The following is a 20639-nucleotide window of genomic DNA, read 5'->3' on the forward strand; positions in this document are numbered from 1 at the left end:
AAAACATGTATGCAAATAGGCAAATAAAAGTTTTTAAGCTCTCAGACTTAAATATTTACATTACCATAAATGTACAAAGATAAATGTTTATATGAGAACACATACAATGTATTCCAGGAACACATTTTTTAATGTGATTGTCAGGAACAGTTATGAAGTGACATTATTTCTTTATGGCTTCAGGGTAGACTCTTAAAAATGAATTCTTACAGAATGTTAATGGGGTACGAACATGATTGAGGAAATTTCTCTATACTCTCACTGGGTAAAATGAAAAGTCATAGTATCATAAGTGTTCAATTAATCTTATCTTTTCCTTTCACCAAAATACTTTCCTTCTCACCCTGGAACCCAGCCAAACATAAATGTCAGCCCCTAAATGGGGGGTAGATGGGGAAAAGGAGGACCACACTTCAAAAAGTCTTAAAGAAAATAACTTGACATTTTTTCCCACATAGTATAGTCATGTTAGAGTTTCCAAAATAAAGATATGATAAAATATTTGCCCCTCTTCCCCTCTGACGGCGATGGAAAGATGTTTGTTTTTTCACATAGTTTGTGAGTTGGTCATAGCCAAAACTCACTAGCAATGGTATGAATTCTACTTCCATTGTTAACTGTTAATCTCTGGGCCAAGACTGTGTAACTCCCATCTTTGAAGCCAAGAAAACATGTCATATACTAAAGGAGTCACCAAAGAGAAGTGACAGGCACTTCAGAAAGTAATTAAGGTACTCAGTGAATTGAGCTATCTCAAAAAGTTCTCAAATCACAGGAGAAGCCATCGTGAAGCAAGCATCCAAGATGGTTCATGGCAAGTTTTACCCCTATGGATAATTCACGTTTTTCACTTTCACACTGCAGAGAGCAACACGGGTTCTCCAACTATACACATCACTACATAACTTCATTTATCAGGGAAAAAAGACGTTGTGGCTGAACAAAAATCAGTAGGTAGGCCCCAAAACAGAATCCTCAAGGCAATCCCAATTCAGGCGAAAAGCAGTTGACATACACCACCCAAAGACCTAAAAATAGCCTTTTATGTAAGTCTCCAACTACTTAATTCAACGTATAATCCTACCACATTAAACACAGGCAGAAGAAAAATGTATTAGGTTTTCAATAGCAAGGCCAATAAAGATGAAATCATAGTTTTCCTTTAACTCGTCACTATCTCCTCTACGCCAGCCTTCCAAAAACTCCATTCCACAGCGCTCAAATTCCTAAACTTGGATCTTTAAAAAAAAAAAAAACGGATTGCAAGAAAGCAACATTTAAAGGTTAAAGGTGGGAAGGCTCCTCTTTCCTGTTGCTCTCAGCAGTCTTTAACTTAGTCAAAGGACGAAAAATGAAATAAGCTCTCAGATGGATGGTGCAGTCGACGGGGACAGGGTAGGCAAGGGGGTTCAGACAGCAAATCCTCATCGCGGGAGGTAAGAAAAGCTACAAGGACGGATGAGTCAAAGGGCAAAGGAGAAACAAACTGATCGAACGAACCTCTCAAAATCCCCAAACAGAGCAAACCCGCGCGTTAGGGGGCTCACAAGCCGCAGCGCGAAGTGAGCAGGCAAAGAGCCACCGGGTTTCGTCCCGGCGCTGCTGGCGAGGCTGCGCCGGATCCTCCTAGGTTTGTACCGGGGTGTCCGTGGAGACTCAGCAACAGCGAGCAGCGCCCTTCCTGCCCCAGCCTCCCCGCGTCCAGCTCCTCCAGGCTTCACTTTCCCCAGCAGCCTCCCAGCCGCGCCCGGGGGCGTCCGTCGCCGCCAGGTCCCAACTTTCCCTCCTCTGGGGGGCGCCGAGCCACCGGGGCCGCCGCCGCCGCCGAGGGAGGGGGCGGGAGCCGGGGCGGCTGGAGGCGCGAGGGGGCGCGCGGCGCCGGCGGGCCTGGGGGCGGCAGTGCGCGGGGGCGGCCGGGGCCAGAGAGCCCCCGCCGGGCCGGACGCACCGGCCGCCCGAGTCCCCGCGGCGGCGCCACCCAGACCCCGCGCAGCCCCGCCCGGATTCCCCCGGGTCAGCGTCCTCACCCCGCGGCGACCCAAGTCCCACAAGCCGGCGCGAGAGGAGAGGAGAACCGAGGGCACACGGGCAGCCCTGTCTCTGTTACCTGAGGGGTGCACACGCCGCCGCAGTGACCACCATCGTTGGCCGTCCCGTCCCCTCCCTGGTGACCGCGGCCGCCGCCACAGAGCAACTGACACCGTCTAACAACTAAGTAACTGCTCGCCGCCGCTGAGTCCACCGCGCGCTCCCGGCCGCCGGCCGCCCGCCCGCCCAGCCCACCAGCCTGCCCGCCTCCTCCCAGCCCCGCGCGCCGCCCCTCCGCGCGCGCACTCGCCGCCGCGCTCTTTGAGGAGCGAGCACGCGCGCGCGCACAGGCCCTCGGCCCTCTCCCCTGGCTCGCCTCAGCCCCGCAGGAGGAGTCGCTGGGAGGTCCCTCCTCTCGCGTTCCTACCTCAAGAGAATGAGACCTAGAGGGCAACTGATTGGCTGAGGAGGGCGTGGCCAAAGGAAGACGGAGGGACGACCAGGACCTGGGGCAGGCGTGAAGGGAAATTTCGGTTCCATTCAATTTCAGAGGAAACGGGGAAAGAAGTATTGGCCTATTTGGTGCCGGAGCCCCACCCCCTACGTCAGCCTGCCGTCGAATACGAAATATATGTTTTCAAGGACTCCAGTATATAGTAGTCACCAATTTAAGTCCCAATACTTTCTGTATGCCTTGGCAACTAAAAAAAAAACTACATCTCCCAGAAACCTCCGCGAAAATGTCTCACTTTGCGTAATCACGTAGTCCGCCGCATTTGAACAAAATAATCCCTTCATTCTTCTGTAGGTATCGGGAATAATATTTTGTTTTTCACTTCACTGGGTCCATTTTAAATGTTACTGCGGTAATAGAAGTTGCCTAGGGGAAGGTGGTTTAGCGATTAGGTAAAGGGAAAGAAAGGCATCAAAATAAAGCACTGCGGAGGAATTTTTGCCCTGCTGTGAGACGACGGAGAAGCGTGAAGGCGATTGAGAGGGGCTCAGGGAATTGTCCTCTGTGCGAGGGACTTTCTTTAGGCCCCGGGTCCCTGCCTGCCCTTATCGTCAGCAGGTCAGTAAGCAAGGCGAGGCTGGGGGTGACCACAGTGGAGGTGCCCTTCACCCCCTGAAGATCAGCCCTTTTTGCCGTTGTTGTCATTGGTTTGTCTCGGTTTGAGGCTGACTGAATGGGGGCGCTCACTTCCGTTTGGGGGAAGGGAGGAAGGCCCTCCTGGGGGAGGGGGAACATAGCTCACTTCCTGTGGGGGAAGGGTGATGTTTTGGGGGTTGTCCAAACCACTTCCTGTGCCGGCGAGGGCTCGAAAAGGTGATGCTTGGTGCCGTTTGCATAGACGATATCTTAAAGCCTTGGGATTGTATTTTATGTGAAAAGTTAAGTAATTCTACCAAGTTGTGCTAATCACCAGCCTCCGGTCAGAATTTATGTGAGTTTTGTTTCTACGCGTACGATGGAAAATGTGCTCCCTAACAAAATTTTCTTAAGGCGTTCTTCAAAGGATTCGAAACGCGTTGTTAAAATTCTCCACTCATGTCTGCAAGACCATGCGCCTTCTTGTGTGACTCACGACTTGCCCACCCCTGCTCCCCGAAAGTTCAACCTTGACCCAGTGAGATACAGTGGTGTCGTCTTCCTTGACACGCCACAGAAACTCTGTAGCTGCTCTTTTAAGGAGGTGGTTTATTGCGGGACTGAATATTTTACGTAAATTACGAGGCACTTTCACCTTACCAGAATGAAAGTGTCATAGTGAGGTACTCAAATACTTGGTGTAACCTTAGCTGATGTGATTGTTATCTTACATTCTTAGACCTCTTGATTTTGGGCTACAGGCTCTGCCGTGTGCCTGAAAACAACTTCTCCGCCTTAAAAAATTTTACGTGTAATTTGTGTGTAGCATTTGTGAAAGTTATACTTTAGTGCATTTTCCCCCTTTCTAATTAAATTCAGCATCAATTGAAAAATGGTATCTGTTCTTTGTGGTTTTAAAGCATGGTGCCAAGAGCAGGAGATTGAGCTCAGATTTTAAGAAGGGGGAGAAAATTGGCTCACAAAGGACAAAAGATGAGTAAGAAAGAACTTTGTGTATTTCCTATATTCTCAGTGTTTTATGAGAAACTATATGTACAGTGGTAATAAACACTCAACTTTGATTCTTTGGCTTCTCTTTTCAAGTACCACAATACTTAGGTGTTTCTGTACTGAAGAAATCAATCTATTTGGAGCTTATAAAATCTCAACAACTTTAGTAATTTTAGGATATCTATCAAATGAACTGTAATATCCTTCAAGAATTTCTAAAAAAATAAGGCCTGTGTATTTTTTCTTTCTAGGATTGTTACCTAATCTATCCTCGGAGTTTGCAATTATTTTAATTCTAGTTCTCTTTAAAAAGCTATTTGGTTTAGAGTTTATTAGAATATATGTTTTCAACCAAATGTTACAGTGAGGAAAAAAATATATGTTTTAACTTTCTGTAGACAACAACAAAAATCTAAGACCCTAAAGTCAATGAATTATCCTTTTAAAGACTACAAAATTTCTGTAGTAGTTGAAAAGGCAAGACGAAAATAACATCTATTATTATTACAAGGTTGGGGACATGTCGACTGCCTCAAGCAAGTATGAATTGATTAGAGAGATAGTGTTCACTGTCTTCTGTATTAATGTAATATAGAAGAAAACATGATATGATCATCCTGACAAATTATATAGTATTAGGAATTATTGAAGTAAGTAAAGATTGTGGAGCTAAACGATAAAAAGGATAGAGAAATGAATTATAATATTGACTGAAATGCAGTAGTGCCGCCTTTTGGAAACTGTCTTTGGAAAGCAAAAGAGTTTATTAAATTGGTTTTTATGTTACTCCATGGAAGAAATGCAGCATAATAGAAATAAGAAAAATTGCCGCAGCTGAAAGACTTGAACAGTTTGAAGAACTGTCTGTTCAGAAGAAAGCAATATATGAAGCACATACCTAGAAGAAGATGTTAGTGATAAGTGGCAGTTATTCATTAGTTCCATCAAAGAGAAAATATTAGAAAAGCTTGTGAAAAATGGAGGGAAATCGTGGAACCTGCTTTTATTCTCTCTACAGGTATTCCTGTAGAGAGGCTTGCTCTCTTCTGGAGGCTTTTTTTTTTTCACTTAATGTTCTTTGTTGCAGTTATCTTTGCATGTTCTAATAGAAACATACTATCAAAATCAGGAAAATAAAGACTTATGTAGGTGTACTCTTGTTTCTTTGAATTAATGACTTTGGGATTTTCGTTCCATTATTTGCTGTCTATAATAAAGAATTTGTCCGTTTTTTAGAACATTTAGATTAAACAACCATTTTTTTTCCAAAAGCAGTCATTGTATACACTGCTAACAGCAGTTTGTAATATTAATATAGTAGGTCAAAATTCTGGATTCTGTCTCACTGAAATGTGATTAACCACAGAGTGCTAGATAGCATATCTTACGCAAAGTGTCTTTTCATTCTTTTGTCTCCCTTTCTTTGGAAAATCATGCTGTTTTTTTTACAACTATTGCCTTTTAGTTTGTTGTTTTGGTAGTTGGTTGTTTTTGCTATGAGGTTGAGTGTTAAAGAGAGTATCCTAACAACTTGAATGGTTTTTCAATTTACTACTCTGCTGTCTTTATCTCTATTTCAGGGCCTTCAAGAGTATTCAAATGACAATACCCCTTACATGACTTTTTATTATTTCAACAAAAGTTTGTTGAATGCCTGCTGTGTGCTAGTCACTGTTCTAGGGACTTGGAATACATCAGTGAATACAAACATTTCCATATTCTGTTGGAGTTTTATTTCTAGTTTCCTAATCAAAACTGGAATTTTGCTCTCCTGCTGTTCCTAAATAAGATCTATAGTATGTTCGTTGTTCTGACTGGATCAAGAAGTAACCCTAATGTTGATCTCTCTTGGTCTTGATCTCTAAGCCATTCTAAACCAAGTTTTGAATATTTCAGCTTAATTTTTCTTCAAGCCATACATCTCTGTGTTAAATATGCATCCCTTTTCATTGACGCATACATCATGATCCTACCATTCTAGCCTCTTTTGTATGGTAAAAAATAAATGAAAGTGAACAATGGGGAAAATATGTGATCAGACAGGCCTAGTTCAAAATTAGTGTCTAAATTTTATCAGCTGAGCTTACTAGCTTTAACCTTGAGCAGTTTACTTGATCTCTTTGAGCCTCAGTTGCCATAAACCTAAATGGGATTGTTTGGTGGATCACAGATATTATAGGTAAATCACCTGGCACAATCGCTGTTGTTAGGCACTTAGTGAATACTGTTATTTTACCCTCAGTCTTACTTCTGCTCTTCTGGATATTGGGATTTGCCCACATGTCTGTTTTAAGCCTTACATAGTCCCAAAAGTGTGGGATACAGTGCTAGGATTATTGAAATTCTATCTTCCCCTATCAGCGTGCTCACTTAGCTGTCAAGATGTTATTTTTGTTCCTTGTGGGAAGGAGAAATCACTAATTTCCATGATCAGTTTAGAAAATATGCATAATAGAAAAGTTTCAAGAAAAGGTTAAGGAATCACTAAAGTAATTTGAATTGTTGTAGGAAGACTTTCAAATCATTTTTCTAAACCTTTTTAAATACTAAGCCTAATATTCAAGGTCTTTCACACTATGGCCATATCTTTCGTTACCCATCTACACATTCCTAACTGGATTTGTCTCTGAAGAAAAATTCTGCACTGTGTCTAGCCTTTCTATCTTTGTTCATGCTTTCCTCTGCCTGAAACACTTTCTCTTTTCCTGAGAATCCCCGTCTATCAAAATGCCACCTTCTTTGAGGCCCTTTCTCAAGTACCACCTTCAACTTCAAGAGGTATTTTCTTATGTCTGTCCTCTTTCCACTCTCCCAACCATATATACTCTGTCCATTGATCTTTCAGAGCATGTTATACTTTTCTTATGACATTTAATATCCAGTGCTGCTGCTGCTGCTGCTGTTTTTTGTCATTGTTATTGTTGGATGTAGAGTTTATGTACTGCCATAAAAGGCTGCAGACTGTATCTTATTCCTGTCTGTTTGATGTTATACCTTGCACGATGCCATTCACATCATAAGTATTCAGTAAATATTTGTGGAGTTGAACTGGTGCTTGAGGTATGATGAAACTGATCAGTAACTTTTGTCCACTGTTTATGCCCAACATTAAGCATGGTGATCCGCATACAATAGACATTCAAATATCTGTCAAATGAAAGAGTGAGTAAGTCATCATTCTCTCATTTGTGGGCATCTTAGCATGTCAATATGTGGATGAGCATATATTAAACACCTACTACATGATAGAACTGTGAGAAGTGATCTCTGCCCTCAATTGGGAAGAAGTTGTAATTAATGTGTGTAGACTCTAAAGACTGCAGGTGTTTGAGTGAAGCTGGGATGGGGACGTCAGTATACAGTTGTTTGCATTGTAAGAGGTATCCCAGGCTAACTGAACTCGGAAACAGAATAGAGTTGGATATCAAGAGATGCTTAACTTGAGATTCCACTCTTAGTTATATACCCAAGAGTGAATTGAAATGTGTTCACACAAAAACTTTTACACAGTTGTTCACAGGATTATTCATAAGAGCCAAAAAATGGAAACAAACCCAAATGTTCATCAGTTGATAAATGAATAAATGAAATGTACTATAGCCATGCAATGGAGTATTATTCAGCAATAAAAAGGAATGAATAGTGATACATGCTATAACATAGATGAACCTTGAAAATATTACACTCAAGTGAAAGAAGCCAGACACAAAAGGCCACATACTGTCTGATTCCATTTATATGAGCTGTCTAGAATAGGCAAATCCATGGAGACAAGGTATATTAGCAGTTGCCGCTAATGGGGAGTGATGGGATGGGGAGTAATTGCTAGTGGGTATGGAGTTTCTTTTGTGAGTGATGAAGATGTTCTGGCATAGTGGTGATGGTTGCACAACCTTGATACCAAAATATCTTGTATACCAATATGCTAAAAACCACTGAGTTGTACACTAAAGAGGTGAATTTTATGGTATGTGAATTATATCTCAAAAAAGAAAGGAGATAGATAAAGATACTTAAACTTGAAGCATGCAAAATTTTGAATGGGGCTAGAAGAAGGAAGCAAGAGATATGAAAGCAAAGAGGTGATAATTCTTCCTCACATCCTGGAGGGAAATGTAAGTGGCTAGGTACAGGGCTAGAAGTATGTTGAGGATTAGGTGAGGATGAATGTGAAGATTTCTGGCTATCTTTTGTCTTAATGAAGCAGGCAGTGAGGTGAATGGTTAGACTTGAAGGGTATTGACAAAGGAGAAAGACATCTTAGGATCTTGAAGAAAGCTTCACATTTCTTTTTGATTAAGTCAAGGATGTGGTATATGGTCAACTTGTTTTCTATGTGAAGGTCAACTGAGTTCAGAGAGTGAAAGTATCATAAGGTAAGGGAGTCTGATAGCAGTCAACACTGAAGTTACTAAAGAAGATGGCAGAACAGAGACTAGACACAGGTATAGAATTTGGTTCTAAATCTATCCCCCAGTGATGCAAATAGATAAATCTTAACAGGAAGGAATCGAGGGCAGTGATTTGCAGAAGTCAGTACAAATAAAGGTATTCATTTGAATAAATATTTGAGTACCTTTTAATTGCCAGGCACTATGAAATAAAACTATATCTATTTTCCTTATTTGAATTATTTTCTTAAGATAGAATCTTATGAGTGGGATTATAGCTTCAAAGAGTATGGGCATTTTATAGTTCTCGATACAATAGCTATGTTATTTCCCTAGGGGTTGTACTAATTTTTGATACCACCAGCAGGATATGAGTGTGCTGTTTTTACCACAATTTCACCAGCAAAAATGTTTGGCTAATTGAATAAGCATAAAATTATTCTTCACTATGGTTATTGCTTTTAATATGATGTGTTTCTATACCATGGAACTGGCATCAGTTGGAGCATGAAGGAACGCAAAGCCTTTATATTTGCTCTCCCATCTGGAATGACTTCCTTAGAGAATATGGATTTTTAAGGACCCTAGAGATCAAACCCGCCTCTAATTTGAATCGGCTCACCAACTACTTTTATTCAGTGGTGCTCTCCTTATTTTCTAAATGATAGTCACATTCAAACCACAGTTAGTCATGACTCCATTTCCTATGTAACTAACTTAATTCTAATAATTTGGTGTTGTAGGTATTAACTAACTTCATTTTGCATATGAGAAAATTGAGGCTTAGAGAGGTTAGGTCACTTGCCCAAAGTCATTTAACCAGTAAGTGATAGAGATAGGATTTGAGTGTCTCTCAGGTCGGTTATCATTCTCATACTCCATGATCCGTCAATAGCACCACTAAAATTTACTAGTGGCCAATGGAAACTGGAAGAGAAATCTGAAATGAACTTGGACAATCAGGCATTTACTTACCTATGTACATAATGAAGCGGTTAGCAGAGAAGTATTTTATTTTGGGGGGCGGGGGGGAAGATATAGCACATAGACGAGGAGAGGAGGTTTTCTCTTAAAGCCCACATTTTCAAGGCCCTTTCTGTCTCTCTGATGAGCAGGTACATACTGCCCCCAAATCTGTGATGGAGCAAAGTAGAAACAGGAAGGCAGTAGTAGGAAAACAACTGTCTTTGAGTATATACAGTGAGACTCAGCTGATGGTAGAAGGGGAAGACAAATAGCCCTAAGAGAATCCCACAAAGTAACTTTTAAAATAATGACTTCAAGTCTAACATGATAACAAGGATAATGAGATATTCAAAGTATACTAGGTGTTAGCAAATGAAGAGAGATTCTTTTATTTTTATTCAAATATAGTATACTCCCTAAACAAATTTAAGACCAAGAATACAAAACAAGAGATGCCATGTTCCAATGCTGGCTTTTAGTCAGATAAAATGTAATCCCAATATATAAATAAGATAATTAAGGCCCAAAATTACACACTAATAAGTGACACAATGGGCACTCAAACATAGGCATGCTTCCCAGTACATTTTACTAAATTGAACTCAGCGAAAACAACATTGTGATTGTTTTCTAATTTGTATGTATAATTTTCTAAAATTTAATATGTAATCCTTAAAAGAAATCATTTCTCTGTGTATCTTAAAACAACAGTAAAGATCTACATACCAAATTAAGTGTTTGGTAATAGGTTAGAATAAGAAATAATACTGAAGATCAGGTTGAACCCTCATGTATCACATAGTCTATCTGTAAATTACACCTAAATAATATTTGTCTGTATCCAAGATTGCATTGATAGGGGTGGGAGACTCACATCTTTTTAAAACTATCATAGAAACATTATTCTTGAAAGATTATGATGTGTATTTATGTGTCTTTGTATTTAAGCATTTGAATTTTCAGTAAAGTCCTGGCCTGTTCTTTCATCCCTACTCCTTTAAGTGAAACTAACACTCCTGCTTCATAAGAAAAGCAAAATAGAAAAACTGATATGAATAGTGTATATTTTGGAAGCATTTGTATTTTCTACATAATAACTGACATTTATTGAGCACTTGCTGGTGTATGGCACAATACTAAAGCAGTATTATAGAAGTAATATTGAGTAGTTACTAAGAAAAGTGCTCTAGAGTCAAATCCTAGCTCCATCACTTACTAGTATGTGATCTTAAAAAGGAAATGGGAGATAATAACTGTATCTACATTAAATTATTAAATCCATATAAAGTGCCTGGCACGTAGTAAGCCCTCATTAAGTGTTTTTGTTTCTAGACATTTTACAAATATAGCTACGAACATTTAATCTTCACTTCCTCACAACAACTTTATGAGATAGTGTTATTTTCATTTTACATAAAAGAAAATTGAAACTCAGAATGTTTAAATACCTAAGTTAAATAATTTGCCAAAGTCACATAGCTAATAAGCAGTAGAATTTTGATTGAGAGCCCAAGCTGTGACTTCCACTCCTGGCTCTGGAGGACTAGGTTGCTGCAGACTAATGCTTTTGCTGAGAACAACATGAAAAGAAGGATTCTTAAAAAAGGAAAGAAAAGAATAGTGAAGGTATCAGAGACCTACTGAGGCAGCCAGGACTTAAGAAACCAAAATCGTGGAGCTAAGAGAACTTCAAAGAAGAGAGCTGTTGTTCTATGCTTCTCTTTTCCCCTCCAGGAATTTGCTTAATTCATAGTGCAAGGGGCCAGCCTGGTGGCACAGTGGTTAAATTCATGCACTCCGTTTCAGCACCCTGGGGTTCACAGGTTTGGATCCCAGGCATGGATGTAGCATCGCTCATCAAGCCATGCTGTGGCGGCATCCCACATAAAATAGAAGAAGATTGGCACAGATGTTAGCTTAGCAACAATCTTCCTCAAGCAAAAAGGGGAAGATTGGCAACAGATGTTAGCTCAGGGTCAGTCTTCCTCACACATACAAAAATAATTCATAGTGCAGGACAAAAAACTGTGAAACTTAGCAGAAGATTTCTGCTAGAAGCAGAGAAGCCAGTAGTCTCTTGGGGTACATAGAAATTGGAGTTTAGGGATCCCCAGGTGGCCAGGACTGAGGGGCCAAGATCCTGTAAGAGAAAGGAGGCACCAAGAAATTTTTTTTTTAAAGGTTTTATTTTTCCTTTTTCTCCCCAAAGCCCCCTGGTACATAGTTAGGTATTTTTAGCTGTGGGTCCTTCTAGCTGTGGCATGTGGGATGCCGCTTCAGCATGGCCTGATGAGTGATGCCATGTCCGCACCCAGGATCTGAACCACTGAAACCCTGGGCCGCCAAAGCGGAGCACACTTAAGCACTCAGCCATGGGGCCGGCCCCAAGTAATTATGTTTTAAACTTATTTTCCTCTCAAGGTATTTACTGCACAGAGTCAGAAGCTAAGAAGCTAAGCAGAAAACTCCTGAAAAGCAGAGTGAGATTTTTGTTCATCTTATGATGTTGAGAAGTAAAAATTAAAATTCAGGTTCCTCCAAGGAAGAAAGGACCTATGAACACACCAGACTCTCAAATAGGATTCCCTAGAAGACTACACGCTTAAGTTGGGGCAAACTAGAGGTAGAGAAAGAGCCTTACAAAAACTGCCACCTAGCCTCAAATCGGCTCAGTTTCTGATTGAAATAAGATGATCTATGCTGCTGCTGCATTCCAAAGGAAAGGGTGATTTCTCTCTGGAGGAAGTAATATCATCCAAAGCTTCTACAGTTTTTCATATGTAAAATCTGTCATGCTAGCAAAAATTACTAGGCACGTGAAAATAATAGAATCAGGAGAAAAATGATCCAGATATTGGAGTTATTTGATATGGACTGCGACTAATATGTTTAAAAGAATAGATGCCAAGATGGAAAATTTCACTAGAGAAGTAGAATCTATTTTAAAAATCATTTAGAAGTTCTAGAAACTGAAAAATACAATGATTGAAATTAAGAACCTTTAACAGAAGATTTGACATAACAGAAGAGATGATTAGTGAATTGGGAGATAGAGACTTAGAAAATATCCAGACTGAAGCATGGAAAGTGTAAAGGATGGAAAGAAAGAGCATAAGAGACTGTGGAAGGCTGAATAATGACCCATGAAAGATGTCCATATCCTAATCCCCAGAACTTGTGCCTGTGTTACCCTACATAGCAAAAAAGGACTTTGCAGCTGTGACTAAATTAGGAATCTTGAGATGAGATTATTTTGGGGTATCCATATGTATCCTGTGTAATCACAGGGATCTTAAGTGGGAGGCAAGAAGATCAAAGATAGAGATAGAAGGAGAGAAACAGAGATCAGAGAGAAGAGAAGATACTACGTTCTTAACTTTGAAGATGGAGGAAGGGGCCATAAACCAGGGAATGTAGGCAGCCCCTAGAACCTGGAAAAGGCAAGGAAATGGATTCTCACCCAGAACCTCCAGAAGGAATTCAGCCCTGTGGAACCATTTTAGACTTCTATCATCCAGACTGTAAGAAAATAAATTTGCATTGTTTTAAGCCAATACTTTTGTGGTAATTTGTTATAGCAGCAATATGAAACTATCATAGAAATATAGGGGAAACGATGATCAAGTCTAATATACGTGTAATTGGGTTCCTAGAAAAGGAGAAAGAAAGGAGAAACAATATTTGAAGAGATAATGTGTTGTGACTTTGTTAAATTAACCTTTATTAAGTAGAGCCCTGGGACTCTGATGGTGAACTGTGGCTCAACAAAAGACCATAAGGGATTTGAAATAGAGAAATTTGTTTCTCACAGGTCCTGGAAGAAGAATACAGTACTCCTAGAGGGCCATATGGGGAAGTCAAGGCAAGGTACAGGCAGAGAGAGCCACAGGATCAGGGACACGTGCCTTTATTAGGGTCCATGGGTGGTGTGCTTTGGGATTCCCAGGCTAAGCCTGGACTCTTCAGTTGAAACCAAAAAGAACAGAGTTTTGGTAAACTCCAACAGGGTCTTATCTAAGTGACCCACAAGGGGAAAGCTCTGAGAGATGGGGGAGACAGTTTATCACAAGGGACATTGAGGAAGTCATGTCAAGAACTTACATTTACTTGAGACTGCAAGCTGTTGTCTAGGGCATGTGCTTGCATGAGGAGTTAATGTCAGTTTAAGGCCCCCACAGGCCACTTGGCCAAACAAAATGGATGCTAAGACAGCAATACTGTGGAGTAGCTTAGCTAAAGTTTCAACATAATGAGTAAGGATTTTGCAAAACTGATGAAAGACATCAAGCTGTGGATTTGAAAAGTACAGTAAGCCCCAAGCAGAATAAATGCAAGGGGTACCAAACTTAGGCACTTAACAGTAAAACTGCTGAAAGTAGCTAGGGAAAAAAAGACACCTCATATTCAAAGAAACATTCATAAGACTGACATCTGACTTCTCAACAGAAATAATGGGGGCCAGAAAACAATGGAATACAATCTTTAAAGTGCTTAAAATAACCGCCAATCTAGAATTCTGCTCCCGGTGAAAATATTGTTCTAAAGTACATGAGACGTAAAGAGATTTCCAGAAAAATAACTAAGACAATTCATTGCATGTAGAGCCTCACCAAAATATATATATATGTGTATATATATATATATACACACACACATAAAAGGCAATTTTTCAAGCAGAAGAAAAATGATCCTACATGGAAACTTGAAAGTTCAAGGAAGAAATAAAGAGCAACAGAAAGGATAAATACATGCATATAGCTAAATTAATATTAACTGTATAAAACAACAAGGCTTTAAATATATGTTGAATTAAAATGTATGATAACTGTAACACAAAAGGTAGGGTCAGTGTAAAGGGAGATAAAATATACTAAGATCCTATCATTGTCTGGAAAATAGTAGAATTACTAGTGTTTTATTAGACTAAAATAAATCAATGATGCATGTTGTGATTTCTTATATAACCATTAAAGGAATAGTAAGTGAATATATAACTGGGAAAAAAGCAGAATGAAAAATTACTAGATTAATCCAAAAGAAGGAAGGAAAAGAACATATAACCGGTGAGACAGAAACAGCAATAACATCATAGATAGAAACCAAATTTTATCAAACATCCAATTAAAACACAAAGTTGTCAGATTGATTTTTTTTTAATACAACTATGTACTGCTTATGAAAGACACACCATAAATGTAAGGACCTAGAAAGGCTGGAAGTAAAAGAATGGAAAATATGTGTCTTGCAAATACTAACCAAAAGAAAGGTGGGATATATACTGTATAAATATCAATATTCAGTAGACTTGAATACAAGAAGAATGATTAGAAATAAGGAAGAACATTTTGTAATTATGAAAGGGTAATTCTACCAGGAAAATGTAAGAACTATAAATTTGTATGTATCTAGTAATATAGCTTCAAAAAAACCCACATTTTTTTCAAGTTCACCTGGAACTTTTACCAAAATAGATCATATGATGTGCCATAAGGAAAATCCCAATAAATTTCATCCAGAGTGTTATCTGACTACAGTAGAATTAAGTAAGAAATGGATTATAAAACAGTTACTAGCAAACTCCCCCAAACATACATTTCTGAATAACCCATTGGATCAAAAAAGAAATCTCAATGGAAATTAGAACACATTTACAACAAAATAACAATAAAAATATATCAAAATAATGTGAATCAGCTAAAGCTATACTTGATGAGAAATTTATAGCCTTAAAGGCATATATGAGAAAAGAAAAAAATAAAAAATCAATGATTTAAATATCCATTTCAAGAAACTAGGAAAAGAACAGGAAATTAAACCCAAAGTAAGTAGAAAAAAGGAAATTATAAAAAGTAGAAATTAATGAAAGAGGAAACAAATGCACAATAGGAAATACCAACAAAGCCAAAGATTCGTTCTTTGAAAAGTTCAGTAAAATGGGTAGACCTCTAGCAATACTGATCAAGAAAAAGAGAGAACACAAATTACCAATATTAGGAATGAAAAGAGGATATTTCTCTACCGATGTTAAAACAGTAAGAAGATATTATGAACAGCTTTATGCAGAGAAATTTGAAATTTTAGATGAAAGAGACAAATTGTTAAATACACTTTACCGAAATTGGCACGTGAAGAGATAGCGTATCTGAATACTGCCTCAATTTGTTAAAGAAATTGAATCCATTATTTAAATTTTTTTACACAGAAAGCCAGGCCTGGGTGACTTCACTGGTGAATTCTTAACAAATATTTAAAGAAGTAACCCCAATCTTACTCAAACTCTGCCATAGAATATAACTTGTTTTCTGAGATCAGCAAAGCCTTGATGCCAAAGATGCCAAAACCTGACAATGACGTCCTGAAGAGAAGATATTTGCAGGCCAATCTCTTTCATGAACCTCAGTGTATTACTTGGGAATGTAGAAACTCTAAAAGAATCTACAGACAAATTATTAGAATTAGTAAGTGAATTTAGCAAGACTACTTGATGCAAGGTCAAGATACAAAATTTATATTTATATACAAGCAAAAAAATTAGAAAATTAAATTTGTCAAAACAATACCATTTACAATAGCATCAAAAAAATTGTCTTGCAAGACCTTTAGACAAAACTATAAAACTGAGAGAAACTAATAATTTATAGTCATAGATTGGAAGACTCAATATTGTGAAGATGTCACTTCTCTCCAAATTTTTCTATTAAATGGAATCCTAATAAAATCCCAGATGGTTTGTACATAGGGTGGAAAGAGGAAATAAGTTGATTCTAAAATCCACATGGCGTGAAAAGGATGAAGACTCATGAAGACAATCTTAATTAAGACAAAAGCTGGAGGACTTTCGTTACCAGATAACAGGTTTTACTATAAAGCTACAGTAATTAGTGTCATATTCACACAAGGATAGACAAATGGATCTATGGAACAGAATAAAGAGCCCAGAAACAGTCCAAGTCGTACATGATTACTTGATTCATGACAGCAGTGGCACTGCACTACAGTAGCAAAAGGATAGATTTTTCAGTAAATTGTTCTGGGTCATGTGGGGAGAAAAAATGAATTTTGAGTCCTACCTTGCAACAAAAATCAATTCCGGTTGGATTGCAGACCTAAATGTGAAAGATAAGTCTTTAAAGAAAAGCTGGAAAACATCTTAATGATCTTGGAGTAGGTAAAGATCCAAAAAGAAAGAAGATTCATAAACTGGACTTTATTAAAATTAGGAACTTCTTTTCCTCAAAAGACACCATTATGAGAGTGAAAAGACAAGTCACAGAGTGAGAGAATCTATTCATGTATCCAATTAAGGACTTGTAGAACTCCTAAAATTCAATAGGGAAAGAAGACAAATTTCAACAACGGCAAAATACTTTAACAGGTGCTCCACAAGAGAAACTATCCAAAGGCCGGTATGCATCCAGTCATCATTAATCTTCAGATAAATGCAAATTAAAACCACGAGATACCACTACCTACCCTATGAAATGGCTAATATTTAAGAACACTGACAATATCAAGTATTGATGATGTGGAACAGCTGAAACTCATATACTACTGGTAGGTGTGTAAATCGTTACAACCGTTTTGGAAATCAGTTTGGCTGTATATTCTAAAGATGAACATACAGATATCCTCTAACCTAGCTGTTCCTAGGTATACACCCACAGAAATCTCTACATGTGTTCACCAGAAGACAAAAATGAACAAGCGTATGCCTTACTAGGCATTATTCTTAATAGCCTAAATGTCCATCAGAGTAGAATGGGTAAATAAATGCTTTCTGGGTGGATGATCATCAAGCATAATATTAAGCAAAAGAAGCCAAACACAATTAAGTACAAAGTGTATGGATAAAGTTCAAAAACAAGCAAAAAACAGATTTATGGTGTTAGAAGTCACACTGATTGCTTTTACAGGGATAGTGAATGAGAGGTGGCACAAAGTGGGGGATTTCTGGCTTATTGTAAAATTTCCTGATAGGGCTGCAGGTAGACACAAGTGTGTACACTTTGTGAAAAGTCACACTTCACAAGCTATACACTTATAATTTGTGTAATTTTTTCTAATATACTTTACTTACCCCCCTCCCACTCTCCAAATGACTTTAAAGACTCTTATTTTTCTAGACACCCCCCACACACAAACCACATAGGTGGTATGCTTCCACCCCTACCCCTCATCAGAAAGGCTCTTGCTAGATCACTGATAACTTTCGTGTTGTCAAAAAACATAGACATGTTTTACATTCCCAGCAACATTTGGGTCTATATTTTTTCCTTGAAATACTCTCGGACACCATTCACTCCTGGTTCTCTGCTATCTCTGTTCATGTCTTCTGAGACACCTTTGAAAACTCCCTCTCTATTCATCTTCTAAGTGTTGAGTTCCTCAGGACTCATTCCTAACTCTTCTGACTCGACCATCTCTCCCCAGATTATCTCTTACATTCATGACTTAAATACCAGCTACCACATGTGCTGAAACTAAATTCCTGTCTCCAGCCTCGACTTCTCTTCTGAGCTCTAGGCTCTAGTATCCAGTTTCCAACTTGACATTTGTCTCAAAGGCATCTTACAATGAACATATTCAAATCTTAAACTCTTGATCTTTCCCCCATTTCTACATCTCCAGTCTTCCCATCTCTACAAATCTTATCTCCATAAATAATCTACTAATTTCTCTATTAGAAACCTTGCGATCATTCTTGAAACCTCTCACTGCCACCTGCCCCCCCGCATCCAGATCACTACAAGATTCTATTGATTCTACCACTTACATATATCTTGAATGTACCCTCTATGCTACGTCTCCACTCCATACCCTATTCTAAGCCACTGTCATTCTGTGGTGGACTGTTGCTTGCAGTAGCTTCCCAACTGGTCTTTCTAGATCCCTTCTTACTACCTGTCAATCCATTCTTTACACAGAAGTTAGAATGATCCTTTAAATAGCATAAATATCCTATCATCTCCTTAAAATTCTTCAAAGGTTTGCTCTTACACATTGGAGAAAACCTAAACCTCTAATGTAGCCCCATGTCTCTGCAGGATTTAGTTCCTGCCTACTTCTCTGCTGCTCTCTCCTGATCATTTTTCTCCAGCGCACTCTAACCTTCCTTCACTTCCTCCAAAGCACCAAGTCCTTTATCACCTCCAGGCCTAATAAGCTAGTTCCTCACCGTGGAGTGTACCTACTAAACATTCAGCTCTCATTTTACTTCTTCAGAGAGATCCCCTGTCTAAATGAGACTTCCTACTGTTATTCTATAGCATTCTGTTCTTTATCTTTATAGCGTTTTCACAATTTTAAATTTTGTTTATTGGCATATTTGCTTAATGTCTTTCACCTCAAACCATAATTTTCATGACAGCAGAGACTATTCATTGTTGTAGTCCTGCCTGGTACCTGTTATGTGTTTAGTAAATATATGATGATTGAGGAAAGATAGCATGCCACCTTAGGTAAACTAAAGGTCAGGAACCATTTCATAGGTATACTCTGTACCCTGGGAGCGTGGAGGGGTTATTTCTTTCCTCTGGTTTGGTCCTTTATTTCTTCAAAATTGCTCTCCGAGAAAGGTATTGTGTAGTCATTGTGATGCCTGGAGACTTTTTGATGATTAGCCAGCCTGCTCAGTGATGTATATTTTATGTGCTAAGCTAAACTGGCAGTTGTGGGCAGATTTTATTTAAGCCCCGACAGAGGAATACACCTGCCCACATTTCTTAGATTGGAGCTCTTGAAAAGTAGAGGCAGAGTATTCTCAGTGGTAGTCTTGGCTAAGGAGCTTGTCTTCTCTTCTAGAACTCCTTTTTTTTAAAAAAAGCAAAAAACAAAAAACATTAGGGCCCTACAAAGGAAGGGGTCTAATTGCATTTGCTTACTACTGAGATTGACAGTATTGTTTGTGTAAAGATTATTAGCTATTTTAGTTGTATAAGTGTGCCATAATGCCCCCACAGTAAGTATGTGACATGCCTTTTAATCACAACAAAGCAAGAATGACATTTCACAATACTAATGTCTTCATATATGTTTTCTAAGGCCTACAGAGCTATTATTATTTGATATTACAAAATATTCTGCATTTTCTTAGCTTGTATTTGCTTTCTTCATCTTAGGCCTAGTTTTTAATTAAATTTTTAATTGTTTTTAAGCTAATTTCAGTAAAATGAAATGCTGAATTGTTTGTTTGGTAGAAAATTAGGAGTCCAACAATTTGAAACAGCTTTCAGGCCACTAGCATTTCTCAAACCCATGGAAAAATACCTGTTTAATACCAATTTTAGACCAGATAAATTTCATTTCAGGAGGAAATGTTTTAGGGATTTATCATGTTTCTTAAGGTATAGTAAATGAGGTATTCTTACTTATTTCTAAAGTCTTGATACCATACTTAGAATTCCCCCATAAACTGAAAAAACATGCTTAATGTTTACTGTGCATATTAGCAGGTTCAGGTCTGTGGTGGAGAAGAGGAGTAGAACAAGAAGGATGAGAATTTTGAATCCTTAGAAAAGGCCAAGTTTTTAACATTGTCATTATTATTATTTATTCTACCTTTAGCAAAATTGTTAATTCTCTCTTAGTGAAATAATTTTTAGAGCTTCATCTATTTATTGATATTTACAGATTTACCAGGCATTCATGGCTATTCTCAGGTTAAAGAAATTGGGAGCTGGTAAGCGTTTATAAATGTCTGCTGCTGGGTGTGACTAAATAAGTTTCTGAATTTCATAATCCTCTGGTTGCTACTGCAGGCTCTTTCTTCAGGTTCTTAAAATGTAGATCACTGACTCCAGAGCTAGTGAAAGAATATAAGGAATATTGAACTTCTTTCTATAGTACTATAGCAATATACAAATATAGTATATTGTGGTTATAGAGGGGGTGGGGAAATTTAAGTACAGGGAATTGGGCCATATGCAAAAAACAGTCTTCTCAAGCTAATTGCCAGTTTAGGGACTATATTAAATAAACGTAATGGCGTGGTTTTTATGTTTATATATAAAAAAGGGGAAAGAGCAGCTTAATTTTGCCAGAAAGACAGTGTCAGCTGCTAGCCATTTATTTCCTAGCAAAACAAACTATTTGCAAAATTCTAATTGTCAGATTTCTTCTCCCTGGCGTTTAATTAAAATCTTTCTTTAGCAATA

At 38.5% G+C, this 20639-nt stretch overlaps 2 protein-coding genes across 10 annotated transcripts in view; one reads left to right on the forward strand and one right to left on the reverse strand.

Annotated features, from left to right (window-relative positions):
• LOC124233076 (inactive tyrosine-protein kinase PEAK1-like) overlaps positions 1 to 2249 on the reverse strand; it is a 294861-nt gene extending 292612 nt beyond the window's left edge. For 6 of the 8 annotated variants that reach the window (XM_046650173.1, XM_046650164.1, XM_046650166.1 and 3 more), the window contains exon 1: positions 2108 to 2249. The gene's annotated coding sequence lies outside the window, so the exon portion shown is untranslated. Of the gene's footprint in view, positions 1 to 1500; positions 1837 to 2107 lie in introns of those variants that run through there. The other 2 variants (XM_046650170.1, XM_046650168.1) reach the window with 1 other exon arrangement.
• A 606-nt stretch (positions 2250 to 2855) lies between these two features.
• LOC124233097 (high mobility group protein 20A) overlaps positions 2856 to 20639 on the forward strand; it is a 76128-nt gene continuing 58344 nt past the window's right edge. Inside the window, exon 1 of one of the 2 annotated variants that reach the window (XM_046650209.1) lies at positions 2856 to 3100. The gene's annotated coding sequence lies outside the window, so the exon portion shown is untranslated. The remainder of the gene's footprint in view (positions 3101 to 20639) is intronic. The other variant, XM_046650208.1, reaches the window with a different exon arrangement.

This window comes from Equus quagga, unplaced genomic scaffold (genome assembly GCF_021613505.1).
Source record: "Equus quagga isolate Etosha38 unplaced genomic scaffold, UCLA_HA_Equagga_1.0 153_RagTag, whole genome shotgun sequence".
NCBI classification, from domain to species: Eukaryota; Metazoa; Chordata; class Mammalia; order Perissodactyla; family Equidae; genus Equus; species Equus quagga.